The sequence below is a fragment of the Lipotes vexillifer genome, unplaced genomic scaffold (assembly GCF_000442215.2).
Source record: "Lipotes vexillifer unplaced genomic scaffold, Lipotes_vexillifer_v1.1 scaffold484, whole genome shotgun sequence".
Taxonomy (NCBI): domain Eukaryota; kingdom Metazoa; phylum Chordata; class Mammalia; order Artiodactyla; family Lipotidae; genus Lipotes; species Lipotes vexillifer.
In genome coordinates this window covers 1,952,129-1,965,266 of record NW_006786458.1, presented here as the reverse complement: position 1 = coordinate 1,965,266, position 13,138 = coordinate 1,952,129, and positions in this window count along the sequence as shown.

Sequence of the window (13,138 nt, the reverse complement as noted above, 5' to 3'; positions counted from 1 at the left end):
GGGGGGGGGGGGGGGGGGGGGGGGGGAGTGGTGTCGGGGAGGTGGGACTTACCCACCAGAAGTCTGTTACATAAAGATTTGAGAGAAGCTTCTGGAAGAGAAGTCATTGGAAGAGAAGAACTCCAAGTAGCAACAGATACCTTAGAAATCAGAGGATGGGGCCCTTCTGCGAACAGTTGAGTATCTGTTTTGGGGAATTGTCTACTGGTCTAGCCCCTCTGAACTCTATTCTAAATGATGGAAACTATGAATAAAAAAAAATAACTAAATCTCTGTAAGACAGTAGCACATAAACAACTGCTTTGGTACCCATTGAACAAGCAGACTTCTTAAGAGGGGAGGGAGGCAGATTCATTGAAGCATATTCACAGTAGCCAAGATGTGAAAATGACCTAATTGTCCATCGAGGGATGAATGGATAAAGAAGATGTGGTATATACGTACAATGGAATATTATTCATCCATGAGAAAGAAGGAAATCCTGCCATTTGCAAAAACATTGAGGACCTTGAGGACACCATGCTAAGTAAAATAAGTCAGCCAGAAAGATAAATACTGCATGATCTACGAACTCATAGAAACAGAGAGTAGAATGGTGGTTGCCAGGAGCTAGTGGGATGGGGGGGATAAGTGGGGGGTGGGTGGGGGAATGAGGAGATGTTGGTCAAAGGTTACAAACTTGCAGCTAGAAAATGAGTGAGTTCTGAAGATCTCATGTACGGACATGATGACTATAGTTAACAATGCTATATTATACACTCGAAAGTCGCTAAGAGAGTAGATCTTAAATGTTTTCACCTAGACTAGGCAGAAAAGTGTATGGTAATTAATTATGTGATGCGATGAAGGTGTTAGCTATAGCTGTGTTGGTAATCATTTCGCAGTATATAAGTGTTGAATCAGCATGTTGTATACCTTAAGCTTATACAATGTTATGTGTTAATTATATCTCTTAATCTGGTGGGGGAAAGAGTGGAGGGAGGCGTTCTCATAGCTGTCCTACTGGAAATGACAGTGCCGCCTGGCTGAAGCCATGGTGCTAGAAGGACATGTGAAAACGTGTGAAAAGATTTGCAAGGCCTTGTAGATACTGGTGACACCACCTGGCCAAGGTCAGAGGAGAAAATAAGAGAAAACTGGCCAGAGTATTGTAAGGACTGAGATACATTCTGGGGTTTTCCAGAAATACTTGAAGGGGGTCTTGTCAGGGAAGTGAGAGTGTTGAAACTATAGAACCAGCACGAGATAGGTAATCTTTTTTTTCAGCTCACTGAGATATAATTGACATGTAATTGTACATATAAGGTGTAAAATGTGATGATTCGACGCACATATACATCGTGAAATGATTCCCGCAATAAGATTAGTTAACACCTCCAGCACTTCACGTGATTACCATTTGTGTGTGTGTGTGTGTGTGTGTGTGTGTGTGTGTGGTAAAAACATTTAAGGTTTACTCTCAGCAACTCTCAAGTATATAACACATATAATACAGTATTGTTACCTATAGTCACTATATTGTACATTAGATCTCCAGAACATATTCATCTTATAACTGGAAGCTTGTGCCCTTTGACCAACTTCTCCCCGTTTCCCACATCCCCCAGCTCCTGGCAACCACCGTTACTGTCACCGTCACTGTTTCTGTGAGTTCATTTTTGTTTTTTTTACGACTCCACATATGAGTGAGATCATATAGTATTTGTCTTTCTCTGTCTGACATATCTCACTTAGCATGGTGCCCTCAAGGCCCATCCATGTAGTCAGAAACGGCAGGATTTCCTTCTTTCTCATGGCTGAATAATATTCCATTGTCTATATACACAACATTTTCTCTATCTATCCATCTGTTGATGGACACTTAGGTAATTTCCACACTTTGGCTATGGTGTATAATGCCTTAATCAATATGTGGAATGCACATATCTCTTCGCTATCCAGTTTTCATTTCCTGCAGATATACACATGGGTAATATTTTTAACTGCTTTTATGTTCATGAGCTCACTGAGATTGGGACAGCTATTTGCTGTCTTCTACTGGTCCTTGGCCTCAGAATTCATGTTTTAGAATGTCAAATCTTTTTATCCTCTTGGGAGAATCTGCATTTAGCATAGAGTTGTTACTGCCACAATGAAAGTGACTCAAGGTTTTAGGGATTGTTCATTTGGAAGGTAAGATTTTAAATTTGGATATTTTGAAAGTTATTCTTTGAATCAAGCAAATATGTGCTTGCAAAGCCCACGAATGGTAGCTTAACAGCAAACCTTTAATGTTAACTTGTAGGCAACACTGTGGGAGTAGCTTTTCTTTTCTTTTTTTCTTTTTAGTTTTTCTTGTAGAGCCTTCAATCACAGGGTATGGCTTCATCTCAGGATTCTTTTGCATCATATTTGGGCAATATTCCTGAAATCACTTCTTTCACAATAACAAGTTGTCTTTAAATGCTTTGCAGCAATCACCTGGCCCAGCTCGATCGGGAGGACAGAGCCCTGGGGTTCCTTACTTACACAGTTTCTTAGTCATGTTACTGTGGCATACTGTTCTTGTTTGTTTTGGTTTGGGTTTTTTTTTTTGGCGGTACGCGGGCCTCTCACTGTGGTGGCCTCTCCCGTTGCGGAGCACAGGCTCCGGACACGCAGGCTCAGCGGCCATGGCTCACGGGCCCAGCCGCTCCGCGGCATGTGGGCTCTTCCCGGACCGGGGCACGAACTCGTGTCCCCTGCATCGGCAGGCGGACTCTCAACCACTGCGCCACCAGGGAAGCCCCGGCACACTGTTATTTAAACAAGCCCTTCCCTCCATAAAATGATGCCTCAGGGTTTGTTTCTCAGAACGACTCAGATCACATACGCAAAAAGTCTCTTAGGAGGAGAAATAAACTCACTTATGTTCTTTCTGGAGGCAAACTCCATTTAGAAATGATCTGACTGTTAAAGTCTGTCCTTATTAACTTTGGGCTTGGTCCACACTTCAAGTGCCAAGAGAGAGCTTGGCCCTGGGAATTGTGTTGTTTTTTTTTTAAAATAAATTTATTTATTTTATTTTTGGCTGCATTGGGTCTTCGTTGCTGCACGCGGTGGGTCTTCGTTGCTGCACGTGGGCTTTCTCTAGTTTTGGTGAGCGGGGGCTACGCTTCGTTGCGGTGCGCGGGCTTCTCATTGCAGTAGCTTCTCTCGTTGCAGAGCACAGGCTCTAGGCACGCGGGCTTCAGTAGTTGTGGCACGTGGGCTCAGTAGTTGTGGCTCAGTAGTTGTGGCGCATGGGCTTAGTTGCTCCGCGGCATGTGAGATCTTCCGGACCAGGCATCGAGCCCGTGTCCCCTGCATTGGCAGGCGGATTCTTAACCACTGCACCTCCAGGGAAGTCTGGAATTGTGTTTTGATTTCTCCTGTAATTTGCAAAAAAGACCTCACTTGACTTCCTATGTTTAAAATTGTCGTTGTAATTCGTGGTCTGGGTACAAATGTTCAAATTCTTCGGAATGGTGTATTATTTGGAGGTAGGAAAGTCTTGTTTACCTAGAATGTGAAAAACAGGAAAATTTAAATGGCCATATATTTTACTTAATGTTCTGTAAGCCATTTGAAGTAGAAGCATACTGATAAAACCAATAGATCTGGAGTGAATCTAGTCAAGAGTAAAAGAAAAATGTAAATACTGTACACACAGTTAGGAATACGAAAGGATACAGGACCACAGATGTAGAAAAGCAAATTTATAAGACACTATGCTGTATAGTTCTTAATTAATAAACTGTAAGAGTCACAGTGAAAGACAGAATTCACTAGGAAAATGTAGGTGAACGAAGTTGAGCCAAGAAGTAGAAAATCTGAGCTGACCAAACAGCATAGAAGGCGTGGAAAATATGGTCCAAATATTACATCTAAAAAATGTGCCAGCTCTAGATATAAAGGCATATACTTCTGTATATTAAAAGAATAGATCAGTTGAATGTAATATTAACTATTCCATAGAAAAAGATGTAATGCTTCCTAATTTATTTTATGAAACAACACAACCCTGGCAGAAAAACTTGTTAAAATGTAGAAGAAAAAATATAAATGCAAACTGACATTTGTACAAAAACAGCTATAAATAGAGATGCAAAATAAAATATTAGTGAATCTCATCATGCACTCAATGAAAAGAACAATGCAGAATGACAAGTTTTATTCTAAAAGTAGATGGGTGGTTCAGTAGGGGGAAATTTAGCAACAGAATTTATCTCGTCAGAAGGTCTCATGGTGGGGAGGGATAAATTGGGAGGTTGGAATTGACATATACACACTACTGTATATTAAATAGATAACGAATAAGGACCTACTGTATAGTACAGGGAACTCTACTCAATACTCTGTAATGGCCTCAGTGGGAAAAGAATCCATTTATTTATTTATTTTCTTCTATTTATTTGTTTATTTTTTGAGGCCTGCAAAGCTCATTGTTGTGCTGCGTGGGCTTCTCTCTAGCTGTGGCATGCGGTTTTTCTCTCTCTAGTTTGGCACACGGGCTCCAGGGCACGTGGGCTCTCTCCTGGAGACGTGTGAGCTCAGTAGTTGTGGCGCATGGGCTTAGTTGCCCCATGGCATGTGGGATCTTAGTTCCCCGACCGGGAATTGAACCCGCATCCCCCTGCATTGGAAGGCAGATGCTTTACCACTGGACCACCAGGGAAGTCCATGAGAGAATCTGAAAAAGAGTAGATATATGTACATATAAAACCAATTCACTTTGCTGTACACCTGAAACTAACACAACATTGTAAATCAACTATACTCCAATAAGAATTTTTAAAAAAAAAGGTCTCAGAGGAAAACCAAATGATCATCTGGATAGATGTGCAAAAGTATTTGATAAAATTAACATTCATTATTGATCCAAACTCTTAGTCAATTAAGAATAGGATATACATCCTTAATTTGATGAAGAATATATATTGGAGGGGCTACCCTGGTGGTGCAGTGGTTGAGAGTCCGCCTGCCAATGCAGGCGACACGGGTTTGTGCCCCGGTCTGGGAAGATCCCACATGCCGCGGAGCGGCTGGGCCCATGAGCCATGGCCGCTGAGCCTGCGCGTCCGGAACCTGTGCTCCGCAATGGGAGAGGCCACAACAGTGAGAGGCCCGCGTACTGCAAAAAAAAAAAAAAAAAAAAAAAAAGAATATATATTGGAAACCAGCAGCTTGCGTCACACTGAAGTGCAAATTGTCATGTAGTCCCATTCACCAGAAATAAGAAATTATGTCCTCTAACACCATCATTAGATCAGTATTCAGGACTGCTCTGTCCAGCGCAGGGAAATGTGAGACAGGAACCGAGGACACCAAATTGTCATTATTTGCTAGTAGCGTAACTGGCTAACAGAATCAACAGTGAATATTTTCAGATAAACCTGAATTTTATCATAACTGTTCTCTCTTGTTTTGATGTTCATGTGAGGGGACCTCATGGGCAAAAAAAAAAAAAAAAATTAGGGCCATTTCATGAAATTTACTACTTGACTATAACACACGTGACATTTCAGTTTCTACAAAGTTTAGTTTTCTCCTTAAACTTATCTGTCTTTAAACACAGAAGAGAATTTAGGTTTAAAGTGATTTCACTTGTTACAGAGAAGCTTAAATAGGTCAACCCAATTGCTGTTATTTTGTCACTAGTGTATGCTCTTGGAGGGAATGAGCCTTTCAGTGGGCTGCAGGATGTCACTGTGAATTCCTCCCCCAAAGCTGGTGTCACTGTTCCCCTAAAGGGCATTAGCAGGTCCCTCAGAGCTCACCTCCCAGCCCGGTGTGAGCTGACAGCTCCGCCCTTGTGGTCGATCTTTCTTAATACCACCATTTGTGCTCTGACCACAGAATTATGGTTGCAAACGAGACTCCGGGGTGTGGTTGCACGAATATGTTTTGCACAGAGCCTGTGTTTGCCTTCAGTTGGCTCTGAGTGAGCATCTTGCTGTGAGGGACTGAGTTAACTCTTAGAGGGTCTCTAAACTCTGTAATGCAAGGGAGCCCGGGGCCATGTCACAGTTCAAGCCTGATGCAACCAAATAAAGTCAGACCTGTGGCTTCCTAGCTGGGCTAGAGAATGACCTGCCGTTAGTTGCAATGGCAGCAGCATAGGAAATTACATACACCAAGATATAGTGACAGCAATGCAAATTGAATTGGAAAATATAATGATCATTGCTGCTGAATGACCCATGAGCCTATCCATCAAGCAATTTAGAAATGATTTCAGAATCATTGGTACATTTCCTTTTGCCACGCTCAAAGTCTTTCCTTCAAACATTCCTTCTAATAAATGCATATCTTATGGTATTCTGGAAAAGGGGGCTTGAACTTTTCTTAGGATTAAAAGAGACCACAGATGTAAAATATTCTTATTTCAATGCCCATAGGAAACAATAGAGTCAAACTTAGAGAACGAATTAGAAAGAGGGCAAAACTTCAAAATAAATTTTAAAAATTTCATGAAATCAGCCCACGGCAATATGTGTCTGCATTAAAAATACTAGGGCTTCCCTGGTGGCTCAGTGGTTAAGAATCTGCTTGCCAGTGCAGGGGACGTAGGTTCGAGCCCTGGTCCAGGAAGACCCCACATGCTGCAGAGCAACAAAGCCTGTGCGCCACAACTACTGAGCCCTTGTGCGTAGAGCCTGTGCTCCGCAACAAGAGAAGCCACCACAGTGAGAAGCCCGCGCACTGCAATGAAGACCCAATGCAGCCCCCCCAAAAATGCACAAAACAAAACAAAACCAAAAAAACTAAAAATAGAAATAATTTACTTTGCTATGCTACTGAATAGCCTACTAAACCATAGAGGGATAACAAAAATTAAAAGATCAAGGGGGAAATGTTCCTATTTCTGGAAAAGAAAGCTGAAAATGAATGCTTAAAAAAAAAAAAAAAATCGGGGGCGGGGGAGACATGTATTCCCAGATAAATATGGTACTAGTGCCACCTGCTGTTTTAAGTATAAATTGCAGCTACACAATAGCTGATCTGTTGTGAATATTCAGAATTTTTAAAAAACCTGCTCTCTTATGGCAGGAACAGGGGTTTTATGTTGCTTTCAATATTACCAGTTACCCAAATCTTACTAAGCTCTAAGAATAACTGTGAGAAGAGATTTACATAGACCCTCTCATTTACTTGCTGTAGTAACTGTACCAGGTAAGTAGTATTTTTATCCCCATTTATATAGGTGAACAAAATAGAGCTTGAGAGTCACTAAGTAACTTATCCAAGGTCAGGTACGTGGTGAGTGGCAGAGCCAAAGTTAGAACTTAGACTGTCAGATCAGAAGCTAACCTTAAGGTCGTTATTCTGCCTTTTTATCCTATGTTGCTTTGTATTGGGAGCTCCCTTTTGGGAGATCTTTCAGAATATGTTTCCATCACTTCAGCCTTGGTTTACCACCTTCAAAAGGGTTCATCAGAGAAATTAATTATTATAAAACATGATTAGAGCAAAGAAGAGGGTCTTTTCCACTTTCATACAAAAATGCTTATCGAGTTTCAGACCTTTGTATGCGTTTGTGCAAATTTGCTGTCTGACACTAATAACTTGTACATTTTCAGAGTACCACAGCTTAGCTATAGGAAGATGGGTCAGATTTTCCCTGAAAGGATCCCCTTACACTGAGGATTCCACAGCCATTGTACTTCTATCAGGAGGACAAGCATGGCTTTTGGTCCTTTTTCTGTATATATGGCTTATTATTATCAAACCTTCTTTGGTTATTGTATGCAGCTGCTAAGAACACTTAGCACTATCTTCTAACAAATCCCAGAGTTTGTGGCTAAATATAATGTATTTTGTGTCCAAGTTTTAAAAACATAAAGCAAAGAGGGATGAAGCAAATGGAAAAGTATAGCAGTAGATGGAGTCCAGTAAGCAGAGGGGAAATGTGGAGGGAGACACCGGCAGGGTAGCAAATCCAGTGAGAGGAAAGAAGCAAAATCAGAAGACTGTACCCAGGAACCAGTTACTGGAAGAGTGGAAGTTGGAGATCCAGTCCCAGCACATACCTGCAAGCAGCACAGACAGCTGGAGTGATGCAGAGTACAGGCTGATTAGAGGCAAGCGCTGGGGACTCCATGACAGTGTGTGTTGTTTCTTAGGGGAACATCTCTGAAACCAGATACTATTAGGGTTCTCCTTAAAAAAAAAACTCCCCTATAATTCTCAATATATAAACTTTTCAAAATAGGTAAAATAATAAAACATCTATTTTTAAAATTTATTACATTTTTTCTTTTCCATTAGAGTTTATTACAAGGTACTGACTATAGTGCCCTGTGCTGTACAGTAGGACCTTGTTGTTTATCTAATTTATCCCTTCCCCTCTCCTTTCCCGTTAGGTAATCATAAGTTTGTTTTCTATGTCTGTGAGTCTGTTTCTGTTTTGTAAATAACTTCATAAATATTTATGACATTTTTAACTCACACATTTAAAATCACATTATCTAAAAATATATTAACTAGAAATATTGCTTTTATCCATTTCCACTTTACCTGAAACAATATTCAAACTCTAAATCAATGTCTCTGGTACTACTAGAGCCACTTTGGGATACAATTTGTCATAAAATTCAGCTGTAAAGAATTGAATAAAGATTTATCCACTGTCTTTGTGTGAGAAGGACTGAGTTAGCTATGTACTGTGAGTAACCAAGGATCTGCCTCAACCCACCTCCTCTCCTCTGCAGATTTGGCCCTGGCAGCATTTAATTCAATCCACCTGTAAAGAGTTGAAAACCTCAGTAGCTCAGTTCCAATCTGATCAAGCATGGTGTACCCAAAAGCTATCACTTAGTTACCTAGTTACAATTTAGATTGGCATCTCAAAGCTGTGTAACTGATTCCTGGGCCAGCATCTACTTTTCACCTAGAGAATTTTGCTTCTTATGTGTGTGTGTGTGTGTGTGTAAAAACACATAAAATTTACAGACCCACAGATATAGAGGACAAACTAGTGGTTACCAGTAGGGAGAGGAAAGCAGGGGGAGGGGCAAGATGGGGGTAAGCGATTAAGAGGTACAAACTACTCTGTATGAAAGAAATAAGCTACAACGATGTATTGCACAGCACAGAGAATATAGCCAATATTTTATAATAACTTTAAATGGAGTATAATCTAAAAAATTTTGAATCACTATGTTGTACAACTGAAGCTGATATAACATTGTGCATCAACTGTATCTCAGTTAAAAAAAAAAAACCACACATGAAATTTACCATCTTAATCATTTTAAAAGTCCAGTTCAGTCTTATGAAGTTTATTTAGGTTGTTGTGCAACAGATCTCTTGAACTTTCTCTTCTTGCAAAACTGAAACTGTATACCCATTAAAACAAATTCCTCCTCCCTCCTCCCTCCAGCCCTTGGTAACCACCTTTCTATTTTCTGTTTCTGTGGCTTTGACTACTTTACATATGTCCTAAGAGTGGAATCACAGAGTGTTTGTCTTTCTGTGTCCCAGCAGTCTAGGCAGTGTTGATGGAAACCGAGGCAGAAGGATGGTCAGAAGCTAAATGTCTCAGGAAACAGAGCACATGGGAGAATTCTAGCTTCCATGCTTCACTGCCTGTAAATGTCACTTAGAAAAAATAATGTACCTTTCATCATGCCCTCTTTGGTTTATAGAAAGGCAATCTTGTAACAAAGGGCTAGGTCTTTTCTTCAATGATCCAGCTATGTTATGTAGCTCAGATCTCCAGTGTCCTTGTATATATATCTCTCAGAGATTTTTGTGAGTCATCACCATCTACTTCCAGCCTGGAGACATATGTGCTTTGTCAAATTCCATGAAAGGAGGCATGCTGGAGGGAAAGAAAGAGCATAGATTCTGAAGTCTAGACCTTAAGGACACTAATTTTAGTCCATTGCTTTTAAACTTGGGTAAATCATTTAAATTCTTTAAATTTCAGCTCTCTTGTCAAATGAGGATGGTAATACAAACTACAATTTTTTGGTGAGGATTTAATGAGCGCGATTGTAACAATTTTAAAAAGTGTTATATAAACATTGTCTACGTTTGTTTTAATATCAGTATAATAGCATTTCTTGCCAATTTCTGTTTCAACTTGTTGTCTATTAGCTGCTTCTTTTCTCTTTCTAACTCCGAGGAGAGCAAGTTTCTTTATCAGATCCCCTTCAGAGTTCTGAAAAGTAAATTCTCTTTTCTCCATAATGGAAAAAAATGCCTGCGTCCTCCTCGGGGTTTACAGTTACTTTGAACTACAGAAATAGTTAGTCAAGATTTATCAACTAGTGAAAACGTTTGTGGGTGTGTCAGAGATTGCTACTTTCCCCTGGGTATCCATTCTCCATAATCCTTTAATAACAGAACTTCCAATTTTTAGCTGGACGCGTAGCAGCCTAGAATAAAGATGAATATTTCTCAGCCTCCATTGTGGCTAGCTATGGTTAGGTACTGAGTTCTGGCCCATTGAAATTGTATCAACCTACACATTTTTTAAGCAAAAAAGTTAATATAGGCAATTAACTTTTCTCAAAGCAATTGGGGGAGGGGATTGCAGGAGGCAGCCATTTGAGCTGCCGAGTTCCAAAACATTTTGTCATTGCTTCAATCCATCTGGTAGCATGAAGGAGAAGCCGAGCAATGATCCTGGTCGCCTGATGATTATGGAGTTATCAAATCGGACCCTTTGAGGCATGGTTTATGGACAAGCGAAGTAAAGTTCTTTCTTGTTTACGTCACTGTTGCTTTGGATTTTCTGTCACTCAGAATGGAACCAGCTCCCAACTGATTCAGGCTGATCGTGATCATAATTATTACTCGCTTAGTATTTTTGCACATAGTACTACTTTAAAAAATCCACACCGGGCTTCCCTGGTGGCGCAGTGGTTGAGAGTCCGCCTGCCGATGCAGGGGACGCAGGTTCGTGCCCCGGCCTGGGAAGATCCCACATGCCGCGGCGCGGCTGGGCCCGTGAGCCATGGCCGCTGAGCCTGCGCGTCCGGAGCCTGTGCTCCGCAACGGGAGAGGCCACAACAGTGAGAGGCCCGCGTACCGCAAAAAACAAAAAACAAAAAACAAAAAAAAAAATCCACACCACACGTGATGATCTGTGCCTAGCACATCCAAAAACATAGAAAGGGTTCATATGTTAACGCGGTAGAGACAGCTGGCTTAACTAAGAAGCAGAAATCACTTGAATATTTAAACAGAGCTGCCAATCCCAGGTACTGGTTACACGGGGAATGGAAGAGCCCAACAGTAGAAGGACAATGAACTAAACTAGAGATTATCAACAGCTGCTACTGCTGCTGGGTTAAAGGGACTGAGGAAGGTGGTGGTACAGACTGTATAATTGTTTCCGTTTTTATTCACTGCTCTCCCAGGAAGAGGGCCATCCATCCACCCTGCCTCGTTGATATGTGATTTGCTTTGGCTAATAAATGTGAAAAGAAGTGACATAGACTACTTCCAGGAAGAATCACATGATACACGAGTAAGGGACAGGTGCGCACAAGGTTTCTAACAGGTAGGCAGCTTGGTAAAGGAGGAAGCCCTGGGCTTGGAGTCGGGACATCTGCTTTTAATTCCTGGCTCTGCCACTTACTATCTAATAGGCCTTGGGCCAGTCACTGAGCTTTACTCAATGTCAATTTCTTCACTTGAGGAATGGGCTCAATCATGGATTTATAATGATCTCTCAGCATCCTTTCATCTTGCTGTAATATACCCTGGATCAACCATACATTAACAATTCCTTAAAGGAGAACTTCTTGTCCCTAGATTGAGTACTTTTCTTTCCTGTACGTGTCACTTGGACTAAACATTATCCTTGTTCCGGTACTTACTTACCAAGTGGGATTTTTTTTTACTCCTAAGAATGAATATTTCCTCCATGAACTAAAGCAGTGCAAAGTCTATTCATTCCAGTTTTTAATAGAACAATTCCATTAGCTGGAAACAAGAGTGTCGGTTTCAGAAGTGACTTAGCAGGTGCAGGAAAAGCATCAACACTTAAGGGCCTTGGAGAAATGCAGATCCTTTCAAGTGGTGTTAAGTGTTTTGATGGAGAAATTTTCAAAATGCAGCTGTAATGCACACTTTAAGTCCCTGGCCCCCACTCCAACCACATTTCAAAGTTGCCAGTTGGGCTTGTCACCTGCCCTGTCACCACCTTCTTTTCCTATTCTTCAGTGGGAGAAAGATCTTATTTCACTTGAGTTCTACCAACAGGATTTCCCAAACTAGGATGACCAAGGCCATCTCTGGGAGTTTTAAATCTTTCACACCATTGTAATAAAAGTTGGGGTTGGTGGGACTTTCCTGGCGCTCCAGTGGTTAGGACTCCGCAATTTCCCTGCCAAGGGCCTGGGTTCAATCCCTGGTCGGGGAACTAAGATCCCATAAGCCATGCGGCAAGGCCAAAAAAAAAAAAATTGTTCAAAAAAAATGGGGGTTGACAGTGAGGAGTGCCTTTCTGAATGAGCAGCCGTAAGACCAAGAGTTGTGGTGCTTTCCAAATCACCATATCAGTGTAAGTTAGAGATGTGCTTTGAAGTCATCCTGTTAGGTACTTCTCCTAAAGGGTAAAGTCCTGGCATTGGGGGTGGGGGGAAGACCACCCAGAGGAATGGTAGAGTGGAGTGGAACCCTGGTAAAAGAAAGGAGGCCTCCTACCTGCCTGGTTGAAATAGCCTACGTCCCATCTCTCCTAGGCACTGTCCTGTGATCTCGTACCAAACCTTCTGACCGGTGGCCACACTGACTTCCAAACAAATGGCCATGAGCAGGGCAGGTGGGGGCATCCCTCCATCACCATCTAACAGGGCCTAGCTTTGTCCTTATGCAGGGCCCTAGGCTTGTTCTCTGTGCTAGCCTTCTGGGTCAGCTGCAGATGGGTAGGATGGCAGAAAGCTTCTTCCAGGTTGAGTGTTTCAGGGCAGAACAGTGTCTGATAATCCAGTATTTGGGCTTCCATGAAAATGGATCTTCCATAGTTTTCCTGGCCTAGCTAAACTTCCCAAACTAATACATACAAAATGAGAACGTTGCCTTCCCTACCTTCCCCAAGGAAAAAGGGTGGGACTTGATTCCATTTCTCACATTTTCTCCACTGACAGCCTTATATGTGATTGTTTCCATTTCTTTTCAGATT